Source organism: Nicotiana tabacum, chromosome 19, assembly GCF_000715075.1.
Source record: "Nicotiana tabacum cultivar K326 chromosome 19, ASM71507v2, whole genome shotgun sequence".
Taxonomy (NCBI): Eukaryota; Viridiplantae; Streptophyta; class Magnoliopsida; order Solanales; family Solanaceae; genus Nicotiana; species Nicotiana tabacum.
The window spans coordinates 111,667,675-111,684,803 of record NC_134098.1 but is presented as its reverse complement, the minus strand read 5'-3'; the positions used below and the strand labels follow the sequence as shown (position 1 = coordinate 111,684,803).

Here is a 17,129-nt window from a genome sequence, read left to right as displayed (position 1 = left end):
ATTTATGGAAGGACAAATGCATTTATTCCAACAAATTTGTTAGACGTATAGAAGTTCTTAAATCGATATAGTATTTAAAATATATGTCAAATTATTCATTGATATGCAATTTATGCCCTCATAGTCCTCACATTCATAAATTATGCATGTTTGGATTATAGAAGATATTTAAATTTCATTATAAGTATATCTATCGTTGCTTTTATTGAAGGTAATTTTTTTATTTCATCTTAAGGTTATATCTCGTTAAGATTAATCTTAAATTTGATATGAAGTATTAATTGTGTTGTAATATTGTTACTATTGAAACTTAATTGATCGTTGATAATGTGATTAGAGTTAAATTGCATGAAGGGGTGAATTTCAACACAATTAGATGCAACTAACGCCTGCGTACAATATCTAACACTTCTATTTCACTAAGGTATAATGCGCAAATTGGTTAAATTGTTGCATCAGAAGATTGAAGCTAATCTTAACAAGGTAATTTTTATTATATTTGGAAGATGTCATATACATTCATAAATCACTATACTTGTTAAAATGAGTGGAAGATTATTGATGAATTACTAGGTAAATAGTGAACTACATGAAATTCGAAAAAAAAAAATTGAATGATACTTACTGAGTATGATTGACGTGATTAGTAGGATAGAAATGATCACATACAACAAAAAGCTAATTACTTGTATTTAAGTTATCAAATTTATGATAATCGTATTAATGTTTTCTCTCGTGGTGTGGTGCACTTTTCTACAAATTAAAGTTCATGTTTGAAACTGAAAAGATAAAATGATTTTGAAAAATAATGCGACAAAAAAGAAAAAATGACCCTCGAAACCCCTCAAAATTTTAATAGCCCATATTTTTTTCCCATTGACACGAAATGGCCCTCCGGCCTAAACATATTACATCTAATAGCCCGAAATATCTATTTTGTATATTTTTGTATAGCGACAGTCTATTTTGTATATTTTTTATATAGTGACAGTCTATTTTGTATAATTTTTGGTATAGTGACGGTTTATTTTGTATATTTTTTGTATAGTGACAGTCTATTTAGTATATATTTTGTATAGTGACAGTCTATTTTGTATATGTGAATACCTGATTTTTACACTATTTTAACACCTTCTAAAGTCATTAGTGTTTTGTTACTTTAATTATTTACCCAATTTTTGTGTCTTTGATTGCATATTTCCTATCATAAAAATACCAAAAAATAGTTCTTTCTTCATTTATGCATTTTAGGAATTAACTAACTATTCAATTGGTGAATTAATATAGTTAATTGATTATTTGAATAAGTTACTTAATTAATTTATTTTTTATGTAAATTTAGTTTAATAAGTAGGATTAAGGAAGAAATTGGGCTAAATTTGAAAGAGAAAGTGACCAAAAGTGCAAGATAAGGGGCTGCCCTTAAAAAGGTCTGAAACGACGTAGTTTTGCCTCAAAACTACGTCGTTTCATTAAGTGACCCAAAATCAAATCTCAACCATTGATCACCCCTTGATCTAATGGTCCATAGTTGATCTCTCAATAGGTATTTAAAGCCTCGAAAATTTGAAAAATGCCCTCATTTCCCCCATAATTTTTTTCTTCTTCCTCTCTTTTCTCTCTCTCTTCTCTCTCCCATATCCGCCCCCACCACCGCTGGCGCCCGCCGAAAATCGCCCACCGGCGGCGGCCAACCTCCAAATGACCCCAAATTCATACCATATAATCTCCACAGCCTCCTCTTTCCATATCTCCAAACCAAATCCTTCGAAACTCCCTCAAAATTCTTGAATTTTATATCTGAAAAACTTTAGCTGCCACTTTTTTGCCCAAATTATTGAAGCTCTAGCCACTACCACCCCACAATACCTACATCAATGGATATAGCTCATCAAGACCTACATACCAATTCCATCCCGAAAATCTGGCAACTAAAAATTCGGCCAAATTCCGGCGACCACCCCGAACGCCCTCGTTTGGTATACCCCTATTCTCATTTCCTCTGCCTATTTTTACTAATTGTATTGTAGTTAGTTTATGTCTAGCATAATTTATGATTTTTGTTTTTATTTTTATTATTAGTTGTGTTTAATCTATATTAACTTAGTCGTTCATAGTTATTAATCACTGATAATTAGTTATTCATTAGCTTTAAAATAGCTATTTGCTTAGTCATGATAGTTGATAATAAAATTTTCAAGCGCTTAGTGAATTTGTTTATATTGGATTTGAGTATTTGAATTTTGAAATTAAAGAAAGAATAGTATAAGTTTGGTTATTTTTACTGTGCAAATACTCTGGAGTACAAAACTCAAAAGTCATTGTGTGGTGATAAATACAATATTTTTTTTTACAGCTTCTGAACAGTGTTTAGCACACAAAGTCAGACTTTTGGTGGACTAAAATCTGTCCAAAAAATTTGACTTTATTTTGCCTATTTAAAGGCTACTCTTCTCCTATAAAAGGACTCACACACTATCTTACACTAACACACATCTTGGAGAGTTGTTTAAAGACATATATCTTTGAGAAAAATCAGCAGTTTAATACATATAACAAGCTAAAATTTCAGAGTTTTGTGAGTATTATTTGAGTGCAAAAACTTTGAGAAAAATAAAAAGATCCCTTAGGCAATTTGTGAAGTTGATAGCTACGAGTTTCAAGCATCTTTGTTGAGTTTTTTGGGTTGTCTTAACACTTGAGTTGCTGTAGTTTCTACTGTATTTGCTGCTGAATTTTTTGTTGTTGCACTGCTGTATTTTATTATTCTACAAACCAGGTAACTTTTAAATTCTTATATTGCAGATTCTTGATGATAATAAGAAGGATTTGATCCCGGTTTGGTTGATGGAACATGTTAGATCTGATTTTATTTCAAGTTGAATGTTATATTAGTGTTATCATGTACTACAAGAAATTAGAGATATGATGACATTTATTAAATGTCATATTAAGATGCTTAAATGTCGCAAATTCGTTTAGCGACATTTATTTTACATTTGCATCAAATGTCGTAAATTTCAATGTCGTTAATTTTCCGACATTTAGGTAAATGTTGGTATGAATTTTACGATATGTAGTTTATGACATTTACGTAAATGTCAACAAAAAATTTACGACATTTAGTTTAAGACATCTATGAAACGTCACTTAAAATTACCGATATTTTTATTTAATGCCAGTAGGTAAATTTACGACATTTATGAAAATGTCGTATCCACATTTACATGAATGTCAAAAACCGATTAGTGGCATTTTTTACAACTGTTTAAAATGTCGTATTAAAAATTTTGACATTTAGATTAATGTCGGTACCAAAATTTTAAAATATTAATAATAATCCTCTATTTAGTTTAATCACAATACTTTATATTTAATTTGTACATTCACAAATGTCAACCTTTATAACTAACCTGAAATGTATGTAAAACGAATGCATGTTAATACTATAACTAAAGAACAAAGTAGCGGTATAAAAAGTACTTTGTACAAAGTAAAACTGAAGAGATAGTTTTGGTATTATACCCATTGTACTTTGGTATCCCAATCTGTTGGGATACCAAAAACAACAGATTGGGATTCAAAAAAATAAACATATTGAATAATGGGTATAATAGCACCAACTGAAGAGAGAAAACAAACAGAGAAAATAAGGCAAAGGAATCAGTATCTTGTAATATTATCAAACTTACCCAGTTTTTCTGTGTGTCTACTTCACTAATTCGCGTCTTCTTGATTGTTTAACCTGAGAAGAAACATTAAATTGGTTACTTTGATAGTGTACAAAATTTAAAACTTGGCAAATTATAGAATATTAGATACAAAAAAAAAAGAAAAGATAAAGCCATATAATATTTTTCATTTTATGAAAGATAATTAATTAAGTATAAGAAGATAACAAAACATGACAGCATTTACCCATATGATCAAACAATGTTGATATAAATTCTTTTACCCAGTTCAAGTAAAAGCAAAAGTATCAAATGCCAAAGATGTTTCCTACTCCTCGAATCTAAGTATAAAAATATATAGTTTAAACAAGTGTACAAACTCACCTTATTTGCCTGAACAACTGAAATATAGGTGATAGTGATTGTTGGCGATCTTCAATTGAGTTATCAGAAATCTATTACAAAAGAGGAAGATTATTGTAACTAAAAGAAAACTAAATTATAATATAGAAGTTTATACACAGGGCCGTAAACAAAACTTGGAGCTGCTCTTTTTTCTGGAGTTAGAACAATCCCATGAGTGTCTGGTCCATAACTTATCCATACACATCATTGAGATCAATTCCAGGAACATTTAACTCAGATACACCTTAGCAAGTTCATTCACTTCTTTCTTTTTTTAAGAAAGAGTCGAGCAATAAAAAGTTATAAATTTTTATAATAAAGAATAAGAATTTACCATAACTTCACCATCTATTTCATTTACTGGTTGTTCATTCTTTCTCATATGTGTTTTTTTAACACCTCAATACGACTTGGTATTACACCATCCTTTTTTCATATGTTTATATAGTAAAAAGGTGTATCAAAGAAATTTAAGAAAATAAGTACGGATATATAAATTGCAGAAAGCAGATAGTGAATATGGCATACCTTATTTATAATTTGAGAATGATTTTTCTTCCTTATATGTGTGGTATAGTCACATTCTTTCGGCTTTGTTTGTTCCTCTCGCTCTTTTCCTAGAAAGTTAGATACAATTTTATATATTAGAGACAATTCCCTGTCAAACACCAAAACCAAAAACAACAATATTTAGAGGAAAAGGGAGAAAAAGTGAGAATAATGACAGAGATTTAAACATTAATAAGCATAGTAAAAAAAAAAAAAAAACTCAATGATCTATTTTTAATAACAATATTTACTAAAATAGTGACAAACATAAGAAGAATAACTAAGATATGTCGTTTTCTTCAACATATATTTCATTACTTTTCAAAGTTAATGGGCCGAATTCTATTCCCGGGACACCTTCTCTAATCCATTCAATATCTTCTTCACTTTTAAATATAGTATTATCCTGATGTTGTTCGGGCCACGTATCTAGATTCAATTTTTTCCTGAAGTGAATCTTGCAAACTAGTTCATTCTACTGCAAAAAAATATAATATTTTATCATGAATAAGCAAAATCAAACTATAGAACACGAGAATTAGCATCTTGAATAAATACAACTACCATAAAACTAGTATCAGACTGATATTTGATTGAACTTAATTTAGGATAATTTTAGATTGAACTACTAAATGAGATCATGCTAATCTAATATTTTTCAAATAGAACCGTTCTTTCTATACAATGTCACATCTCCTTTTTCCCGAGGGGATATGGGATAGGGAGTTTTTTTAATTTAAGTGACATTATTCGAAATGGGATTATTTATTTATTCAGAGTCGCCACTTGGAATAATTTATGGTGTCCCAAGTCACCGATTTATTTTAGAATCCCAAATAGAAGAAATTTGACTCTTATTTTTGGTCCGCGAACACAGAAGACCGGGTAAGGAATTCTGTTAACCCGGGAGAAGGTGTGAGGCACTACCGAGTTTCGTGGTTTTAGCACGGTCACTTAACAATTAATACTTGGCCTAATTATCTGATTTTTATTATTATTATTATTATTATTTTACTTTTTAATTATCTGATTTATTACCTGTTTTAAATCTATAGTGTATTTTACCTTTGACCGCTTTTAATTATGTATTTAAATCAATTTTTAGTATTTATGGAGTTATTTCTTGAACAAGTTACGATGTCGTACACTTGTCGGTTGGTACACATTGCAAACCGCGTCACATGAAACGCACCCGCGATTTACAACATGTTTATTATTATTATTTGAAGTTATGGTCAAGTCGCGTGAAACGCGCACTCGAATTGGGATTTACATATCGTGACCATGCCACGGGAACCGTACCCATGGCCACGATAATTTATTAATCGTGCCTAAAGCAAGCTACGAAGTTTATGAATTATTTGTCTTAAACTAATTTGAGATTTGTAAAGCCATAAGAGTATGTTATTGTAGAAAAGCATGAAATAGATTAAATTAATTATACAAGAACTACAAAAGGGGGCCATTGTATGAGATTAATGGGCCTAGCAAATTTTAAGTTTTGGCCCAAAAATAAAATAACTTTCTTCATTAGCTTATAGTAACCTCACAACTCCACTTCCTTCAACAACCCATATGTCTAGGCCCAAACATTGGATATTCACCGGTGATATAATTCTAGTTAAACTTGTTTAACAACTTAACTCTATACTTTAGACAATTGACAGCTTAATTTAAAATAAAGATGGAACTACTAAAGCTCATTTATTAACACATGAATGACTAAATAACCAAATAGAGACGTAACATTGTTTGAGCTTCCATTTCAATAAGAATTTTTTTTTAATTTATTTATAAACAATCACAACTCACTTATCAATTAGCAAATTTCATTAAATTATTCATGGATGAACCCTTTTTTAAGAGAACATGCTAATGAACTAAAATAAATATACAAAGAGGAAGCTAAAAAATTGGCATGTTTAACAGAGAATAATTTCATTCATTCAAGATATAAATGAACACCAAAGAACACCAAAAAAAAAAAAAAAGTAACTCATATCATTAATCAAAACAAGATAAGAAGTGGGCCTCAAAAGTTGAATCTGAAACTTTACGGTTTTACAACTTTGAATCTTAAACTCATTCAGACCGCACGCAAGACCTCAAACGGAGCATCGAAACTCGCTGACGACCTCAACTAAAAACCTCACTAATTCGACTGGGTTTGGATGGTAGTTTATGGTATTAAAAGGGCTGTTCTATGGAGGTTTAAATGTTGTTTTTGGGTGGTGAAGCTGCTGGTTTTTTCGAAAGAAAGACGAAGAAAGAATGACACAAGTAGAAATTCACTTATCCTAAAAGAAGAAAATAAATTTCTCTCAATTCTCTCCTCCCTCTTTTTTCTTTCTCTCCCTCTTTTTTTCATCACATTTCTCTTCTATTTATAGAAAAAAAATCCGAAATTTTCAGATGTTTATTTTTTATTTATTTTTTTATTTTTAATTAAAAAGAATTTTCACTTCCCATTTTTCTTATTTTTAAAAAAAAATAATTTCCCACTTTCCTTTACTTTTATTTTTTAATTTCTCACTTTTTTTTACTTTTAATATATTTAAAATCCCACTTTTTTACTTTTCTTTTTTTATTTTCCACTTACTTTTACTTTTATTTAAAAAAAAATCAGATACCCTTAATTTTATTTTTTAATTCCAACTTTATTTTACTTTTTATTTTTTAAATTTCCACATTCTTTTACTTTTATTTTTTAAATTTTCACTTTCTTTTACTTTTTTTATTAAACAATTTCTACCTACTTTTACTTTTACTTTTTAATTTTATATTTCTACTTTTTTTATTTTTTAATTCCCATCCGAAATTTGTTTTAAAAAAAATTAATAATAATTATTTTTTATTTATTTTCGGTTTTTAATTCATTTTATTTAAAAATAAAGATAAAAATAATAATAATAATAATAATAATACTAATAGTAATAATTGATCTTTTAAATTATTAATAATTATATATATATATATATATATATATATATATATATATGTGTGTATAAGTGTAACAAAGCTAAAAAAATATATATATTAAATTCTGAAAATATTTACATAGTGGAAGGTGATAAAAATTCAAATATAGTCAAAAATTTGGTGGTCACATACAGTAAGTTCAAATACTAGAAACATAATTTGCAAGCAAACTAAAGAGCATAAATAACTAGGAAAGAAGAAACCTAGTAAGCACTTCCAGAACACAACAATCCCGTATTTAAAATACGACAAAGATAAAACAAATTAAAGACCTACCCAAAAAGAAGAAAAACAAACTTCCTTTCATCCATCGATTAGTCAACCATGTCTCAGAACCTAGCAAGTTAAAGTTGCCTATAAAAATCTATGTTTCTTGTGTTCTATTTAATAAAATCCAAAAAACTACGAAAAAGAAAGAAATTAGTATTAACTAAACTAGGAACCGGCAAAAACTCGAATATCACACGCACAAATTCTTTTAAAAAACAACATCTGAACAACCTAAAAAATAAAGAAAACTATTATCTAAACTGGGTACCTGCAAATATTCGAATTTGCACTGTTTTGTGGAGATTAGCGGCGTTGAAAGCAATTAGAAGAAAACAGATAAAACCCTTCAAAAGCCTCAACGCCAAAACCTTGTCCTTCTCAAAGTAACTGCGATAGCACAACAGAACTCAAAAAATTAGGTCTTTTAAAGAATTATAACTAATAAAGAAAATTGTATTTTTTTGAATTTGAAGGAGGGAAGCCCAAAATCTTACCGCCAAAATCTTTTAATTTCACTAAAATTGGACTGAATTTGATAAGGGAATGAGCCGATTTGAGAAATCACGGGGTCTTGAGATGCTTCTAACAAAGGAGCCCTAGGAGTATCACGGGGCCTTTAGTTGGCAATTGTGGTCCATTTACATATAGTTTAACTTTGTATTTTCATCTTTAAATTCAACATCTAGCAATAATATGGAACATTGAAATTTTACTCAAAAAATTTAAAATCGGCAACATTTTTTTAAAAAGGATTAACGTTTTACTTAATACGGGAATCTTTAATTTTTTTTAATAAATTATAAAAATAACATAATAAAATAATATATAAAGTACATTAGTTTTTTTATAAAATTTAAAAAGATTAAAAAAAAATCGAAGAAAAATAAAATATCTAGAATTGTTTTATAAGTATACATAATGCTAAGAAATAGAGGCCAATAGCAAGTGACGATATAAATTTCGGCTATTCATTTTCAAAATAAATATTCAAATGATTTTCACCTTCGCGATATTCTCACTCAAATAGTAAATATGCAATATTAAGACTCGATATCTTAGTTAATCTGAATCTTCATTTTTATGTATATGAATAGAACTTTTATCATTCATTTGTTAAATTATTTTTAGGGTCAATATTACTAATTATAAAATTTAACATATGATTTACGTAGTAACTCCCGAACGCTAAGGATAGGTGTGTTCAGGATGTACAATTTGACATTTGGGGCGTAAGCCTCGCACATAAGCCGCCGCAATAAGTGCCTCGCCCAGGAGTGAGTCATGGACTAGTCCCAGAAAGATTTTTAAGACATTAATCGACAATTGCATAACTCGTCTATTCGAAGGATAAACATCACAATATTTTAAAAAATATAATAATATGAATAACGATGTTTTGATTCTAGACAAAGAATAATTTAACAATTAAAAAATACAGAAATTTCCAATATTAGATGTACATGTTCGTACGTAATTATCGACTGATAATATGACATTTAAAGTAAAACTCATTATTTTTTTGGCATTTGTATCAAATGTCATAACCTTTAACATATTTTGTTCAAACATCGTGTTTTTACTATATTTTGTATCAATTATCTTTTTTTTTTATTGACGTCTTATATCAAATGTTATTTTTTGCAATATTTAATATCAAACGTTGTAGTTTTTACGACATTTCTTCATAAATGTTGATGTTTTTACGATATTTCTTCATAAATGTTATTGTTTTTACGATATTTAGTATCAAATGTCATTTTTTTTTTACAACATTTAGTATCGAATGTCATTATTTTTATGACATTTTGTATCAAACGTCGTAACTTTGATGACATTTCTTCATTAATGTCGTCGTTATTACGATATTTCGTATCAGATGTCATATTTTGATGACACTTAGTATCAAATGTCGTTGTTTTGTGACATTTTGTATCAAATGTCGTAGTTTTTACGACATTTGTTCATAAATGACATGAATTTCACGTTTTTCCGACATTTATTTCAAATGTCGCTAAATAAATACCGTCGTATCCTCACTTTCTTGTAGTGTCATCGTATAAATCTGTTAAAAATTAGTTAAATTATCGTTTTCTTCTTTATATATGTGGTAGAAATTGTATTCTGTTAAGTTTACTTAGTTTAAGAAAAAGATAAAGACCCCACTTTTAACCATGTTTTTTTAGTTTGGGATCTTTTATGTGAGTTACTTTCATGGTTCATTTATAATTATCTAAGAAAGACTTCTAGCTTCAAATGTTTTGATGCTTTGAATTATAGTAAACATAATGTTATAATATAACTCTTCTCTTTAGTATTAAAGTATTGCCGTTTCTTGTAGTTTTTATATTTAGTCGTGATTTTTATGTTGCTAATGAGTGTAGTTTGATTAGTGCCATGTTGGTGTAGATGAGTAGAAATATTATGTCAGTCCTTAAGAAACAGTTGGTTAAGAAGATAAAAGATAATAATTAGCATGTAAGTTTCTTTTATGAAAAATAATTTTAGTTTGGACATCAATGTAAGAAGCAATTTGGGCTTAGAAGAATACTTGTTATTTTGTATTGTCTTGGTCATCGAGGCACTTAAGCAACACGGGCCAAATAAGCTAAAATCTGTAGGCACAATGACAATAGAAAGTAAGATGGGCATTTTCTTTAAAATCAATAAATTGTCTTTTGTGAAATAAAATAAGTGGCCTAATACTATGAAAGTTTAACATAAGATTACCCGGATTTAATGTCTTGCATTAGTTAGAAATTGTTTTTAATAATAATATTTTTTTTTCGGTCGAACAAGTAATAAATAAAAAAGAAGCGCTTTTTAATTAATTTAGACGCTAGGCAATTAGTAGGCGGGCTTTAACTTCATGGAATCGCTTGCGTAACGTGATGTTTAACATTCAATAATTTAATTCAATAATGCCATACTATACTCGTTAGTTTTAGTTAATTTTTAATTTAATAAATCCATTGCTAAACTCGCGGATTCGTTTGCGTAGCGCGATAGTTAACTTTTAATAAATTTCAAAATTATTTTCTTCGAATGTAGTAATTTTCTCCAAAAGAAATAATGTACTAATAATTCTCGTCATGACTGCGAATTCGCTTGCGTAGCGCGGTTATGACAAAATCAATAAAATTTATCCCAGTCACACATTCGTTTGCGTGATGCGGTTAGGACAATTTTATTTAAATCTTTTCTTTAATAATTTTAATAATTAAAAGTGGATAGGTAAAACATGAAAATTCAAATAAAACACAGTTTATCCAAAATGAATTCAAGCAAAGTTTAAGTCAATAAAGCGACCGTGGTTGAACCACGGGACTCGGAAAATGCCTTACACCTTCTCCCCGGTCAACATAATTCCTTACTCGGATTTTATTTTCGCAGATCAATTAATAATAGAGTCAAACCTTCCTTTGATTAGGGATTCAAATAAAAGGTGACTTGGAACATCGAAAAATCAATTTCAAGTGACGACTCTGTAAATAAAATAATTCCTATTCAAATTTGTTACTTCAATTGGAAAAACTCTTTAACCCACAATCCATAAAATAACATACATCATATCTTTTTTTGGGGGGAGGGGGAGGGGGGGATAGAAAAGGGGTGTGACAGTATATATTTTGTATTGTGACAGTCTATTGTATATAAAATGTATAGTGGCAGTCTATTTAGTATAGTTTTGTATAGTGACAGTCCATTTTGTATATATTTTGTACGATGATAGTTTATTTAGTATATATTTTGTATAGTAACATTCTATTTTGTATATATTTTATATAGTGACAGTCTATTGTATATAAAATGTATAGTGACAGTCTATTTAGTATATTTTTGTATAGTGACAGTCTATTTTGTATATATTTTGTACGATGACAGTCTATTTAGTATATTTTTTGTATAATGACAGTCTATTTTTGTATATATTTTGTATAGTGATAGTCTATTGTATATAAATTGTATAGTGACAGTCCTATACAATTCCTCTTGCTTTCTTTTGTTTCTAGTTGGTTGTAGTAAATTTGCCTACAACCTTGAATTAATGCGAACCTCATTGGTTAAGGTATTGAAACTACACATTGGCATCATAAATCAAAACTCTAAAGGTGTCATACTGCTCATGAATGTGAACATTTCATCAACAACATACAACTTAAAGAAAGCAAAGAGTATTTGTTCGACAAACAATGGACCTTGTCGCCTCAATATGTCATACCCTTTTACCCAATATGTTGTTCCGACAACATATGATACTGTAAGTACCCAACTAGTATATTTTTACAAAACCTACAAAAAGACCTAATAGGAGAATACAACTTCCTCCTACAATAGGAGGAAGAGTTTTTGAAACTCAAACACCGGTGACCCTCAATTAAATCCGGCGACTCTTTCTTCTCGTTTTATTTACTGTTTTTTGAGCTTTTGATATTATAAAAATCTAGATCTAAAATATGGTTTGATTGCTATTTGGATTTCGGCAGATCAGGCATGTATATAGCTTTTCCGGCGACTGTGAATTTTTCGGCCACTGCTGCGACCGGTGAAGTTTTCCGGCTAAACCATTTTGGGTCGAAAATCATTTCTCCAGTGAACCTGTGTTTGTGTTTGTGGGTCAAATACATAATTCGGTGGCTAGCCACTAGAATTACTTTTGGGCTATAAAATGTATATTGTAATTTTGGACTACCAGGTGTATAAATTTGGCCTGAGTGGCTATAAATGAATTTTGCATATTCTAGCTTGTTTTGTCAAGCTTGTGAAAGATTAGGAGTGCTTATCTTTAAAGAATAATACTTATTTTGAAGAGTTAAGATATTTGGCTTTGATTCGAAAAAAGATATTTCTATTATATAGAAATGGCAAAGATGGTTGACCAATGACATTTTTGCAAATTTAGCTGTATTTAAGGGCAAAATGATAATTACATCACAAGGTTAAAATAGAACTCTAGAAGGATCCATTTTCTTTCTCATTTCTAACAAAAAAAGAGCACCAACGTGCAACATCTAACTCATTTCTTCATCTTCTTCATCCAGGTATGCTTTCCTTTTAATTTTTACTAAAATTTCTCTTTGTTGTCTTCGTTCCTTCCAATTTTTGGTCTACCTTTGTTATATTTGTGTTGATTGTTGCTCGTTTCTTGAAGAACTCCGGTCATTTTTGCTTCAATGATGTTTCCTTAACATTGTCTTTTTGCTTTTCTAATTTTATTAGGTTGTTCTCTCTGTATTTCCAATAACAGCTTCTTCTTTCTCTTTGTCTCCCTCTCCCTCTCGGTTAATTCTTGAAGCTAGCATATACATCCTTTTTAGTTGTTGTCTTGCTATCATATTTGTCAGGAAGATTTTTATTTCTCATAAATAAGAGCTCTGTAATTGAACCATGATCAGATTTTGAAGAAGTGCAGCGAAAATTTAACAACAATTGCTTTTTTTCTAATCATATTACGATTTCAATTTTATTTTATGTATAATACGCTATTAACTGGCATGTTAGTTTTTTGGTCTGGTGCTAGAGAAAATTTGCTTTTGCTCTCTCTTAAATTTTGTTTATAGGAGTTTGTCTTTACTAAAAACTTAATCTTAATATAACACTCCAGTCATAAGTTGTAGTATATTAGCATAATGAAGAATAGCAGAAAGTGACAGCACTCTGAAAACCCATCAAACCTAAAAGTAATGTCTTAAAGCCAATGTCGAACTATTAGTTAAATTTATGATTTACTTTAAGAATTGGCGATTTGTAAAACTTTAAGACTGATTCATCCTATGCAAAAAAAAATTGAAAAGAAATTCCCTCTATATACTTTGTAAAACAATCTTGATGTTTAGAAATTTTCTTCTAAAATCGAGGAAATAAAGTCATATCCAGAGGACTGTTGACGAACTAAAGGACTAAAAGCCTGAGAACTTCAAGGTTTAAGGGTTCCTGATTGAACTGCTCCAATGGGTCTTCAATATGTATGCATTTTTCAAAATATTTTATAAATGTAGCTATATTGAAGTTACTCATTTGTCAACAATGAGTATTGTTGCTATAACTACAAAAGTCCATTTTCTCTTTGATCATATATTTGGTTCTAGAAGCAACAGTCAGAATTCCTTTTTATTTTTTCCCCTATCTTCTTTCTCCCCCCCTTCCCCCAAACTTTAGTCTTTATCATACTCCGAATCTTTAATTACTAATTATTAAGGTAAAAAATTTCTTGAAGTTAACCGTGGTTAATTTTAAAAGAATGAAGGCGCAAGCTAAGATAGTTCATGCGATCCGATGTTTTGGCCAAATTGCAAATTCCTGATGGTTTGCATGATAGAATTTGACACTTTTTGCCAAAAGGTGAGCGATTAGATCTTCATAAATCTTTTTATTATTAATTATTTCTTTATTTCTTATTTGAAATTGAGCGATAGTTCTTGTTACCGCAATCTTTTATGATAGATAAAAAAAATTATCGCTATTTAATCCTTAAATGAATAATTTTAAGAAATAATGAAATCTTTCTTTTAGTTTCTTGCTAAGAAGCTAGATGAAGCTTGACACTTTACAATGTTTATCGACGCTTCATATATACCATTCTTATTTTTGTATCAGATGTCTTCTTAGTGATGTATGTCTATGTAGCAAAATTAAAATATTTACAGACTTGGAAAAACTATTAGATATTTCATGAGCCATGAACCTATTTCAGTGGAAGAGGCTTCCTCTTCTAGGGCAGAACTTAAACTATAGAGTTAGTATCAGTATAGTAACAGTGCTTCTGATATCTGATAGGGTGTTATTGACTAACCACATAGGTTTCTTCTTCATTAATTTGCACATGTGCTTAGATACCATGTCACAAAATTTATAGGCTTCTCCTCTGCTTTAGCCACTTTCTTAATATCAACAAATAGACACGCTAAAGCAGCATTAGCATCAGTTTCCTTTTGAACATGAAACTCGCCATATTACCACCTATAATCTTTATTTAAATCATATATAGATCTTTTACAATTTAAGCTTCAGGATAAGCCTCCCACACCATTAGATGCCATATACCACATTCCACATCATGACTTATGGTGCTTGATTTGTAATTCTTAGCTATCTATTTGGTTATTTTTACTTTTATCACTTGTTCATTTATGTAGAGTAACAATAAACCAAGTACCATGTTCTGTCCGAGACATGTATCTCTTGAAATATATACTCTTGAAGTCGAGCATTCAGAAGAAGTCAAGCATTCTTTCTGAACACTTCTATGCTTGAGATCATCTTTACCGTACTGTTTTTTAATTAAGTGAAACGCCTAAAAAGTACTCTTTGTGTTATAGTAGAGATTTGGCTTTACGGTAGAGAAAGTAACAAATTGTGCCCAAATGTTTATCTGTTATAGCTAATAAACTATTGGATCAAGAATATGGTTGTTCCTGTATTTCTATTATTTTAACATATGATTGGAATGCATGTTCATCCTAGGAACATCAATAATTGATGTATGAAGGAGTTGCATTACCTTTTTATCTGATCTTATCTATGGTAACTTTGTCATGCAATAATTGTAGCTACTTACTAGCAAAAGATATTTCAAAAACTAAGTAATGAACAAATAGTGCCTTTGGTATATCATTTTGTATGGTTTACACGAAGTCATATGTTAGCAGTAGGATACAAGTAGCTCAGCTAATCGACGTAATAGTTTCTCCTTAAACTATTTTTAAAGGAAGGTAGAAATTTTATTACAATTGCTAATGGAACTCTTAAAGGTAAGGGTGTTATGGAATATATATCAATATATGGCATAGTTTCATTCAAGCTATGTGTTTATTTCTTTTTATTCTAGAATTACTCTGAGTCACTTGTTGTCTGATATATTTGTATGTCGTTATTCACCTGCTCCCCAAGATGTTACGGAAAACTATGGCTGTATCTATTAACTCCTACATTTAAATATCATATTCTACCTTATTTCATTTTTCTTGTGCTTTCTGGTGGCTAACATACCGTGTGTGATACATGACCTAATTGCGCTGTGATGAATTAAACAGTATTAGTCAGGCATTTCGATGGATCTGCCTGAAGTTAGACTTTGATAGTTTTTGTTCTCTAGGCGACACTCTGGTTCTTCGCATAACCCTTTCATCTGACGGCACGCTAAATAAGAGCTTTTTACTGTTGCATTTAGGTAATATTTCAGTCAAACTCATGCTTGCAGTGATGATTTCCTTTGATCACTAAAAAATTATAAATCTTGAGGGCAATTATTAAATTATCCTTTTTTGTGCAATTAGCAAGCCTTTTTTAAGGAGTAGCCTGCCACTAAATTAAGTATTCATCAAAGATATATTATTGTAACTGCCAGGTTAAGCCTGAAGGAAGAGAAGAAGAAAGGATATTCATGAGATGAAGGTACAATGAAGTACACCAGGAAATTAACATAATATGCTACTCTTTCAGGAGGATTTTTATTTGTTCAAGTCAAGATGGTGAAAAATATGCACAGGAACTTATGCGGACTCCTTTAAGTTGAAATATGGTTAATTAAAGTTAAGAGTTACCATATCAAAAAAGAAAAATATAAATTGACGCAAAAATGATGCCAAGAACAAACCAAAAGTTTGAGAAAGAAAAATACATATTTCTTAGGTCGAATGCATTTCAAGCATGTGATGCTCTTGCAGATAGAATTATACAAACTAGTTATCAATGTTAGTTGGCTGATCAAGCATTAGAAGTTAATTGATTAACTTTTGATTGAAAGGTTCAGATAAGCACCATTTCTAGCGGACTATATCTTGAAAGACATTATATGTCTGATTGTATAAGCTCTCCTATATTTTATAACATCTAAACAATTTCCATCTTTCGATTTTGATAGATACTAATTAATTATCAAAGAGAGTTGAAATGAGTCCCATGGCTGAGATATGTATTGTGTCAATTTTTATTTTGTTTCCTTGCTTTGTGCATACTACTACTGTTCATGTCTCTAAGTTATGATGCTATTTTTTTGTACATTATAAATTCATGAACAACTTAAGTGTAGCCAATAAGTGCTGGTTGTAACTTCATTTATTTATGCAAACAAAAATAAAAAATTAAAGAGCAAAGTAACTCATGAGCTGAACATATCCTAAATGTCTCTATTTAATTCAGAATTGAACGTGAGATGTCGACATTTCTCTTTGCTTCGTGGTTGTAATATGAGTTGAGTAGTCAATATAGCTCAAATTCATATGATATGCTAGATATTTTGATGACAAAAAATAGAGT

General features: G+C 29.7%; 1 long non-coding RNA gene across 1 annotated transcript; it reads left to right on the top strand.

Annotated features, from left to right (window-relative positions):
- The first annotated feature begins 12,816 nt into the window (after nucleotides 1-12,816).
- On the top strand, nucleotides 12,817-16,824 carry LOC107786898 (uncharacterized). Its single transcript, XR_001648243.2, has 2 exons — nucleotides 12,817-12,913; nucleotides 16,219-16,824. It is a non-coding gene; the product is annotated as an uncharacterized LOC107786898 (long non-coding RNA).
- The last annotated feature ends 305 nt before the right edge of the window (nucleotides 16,825-17,129 follow it).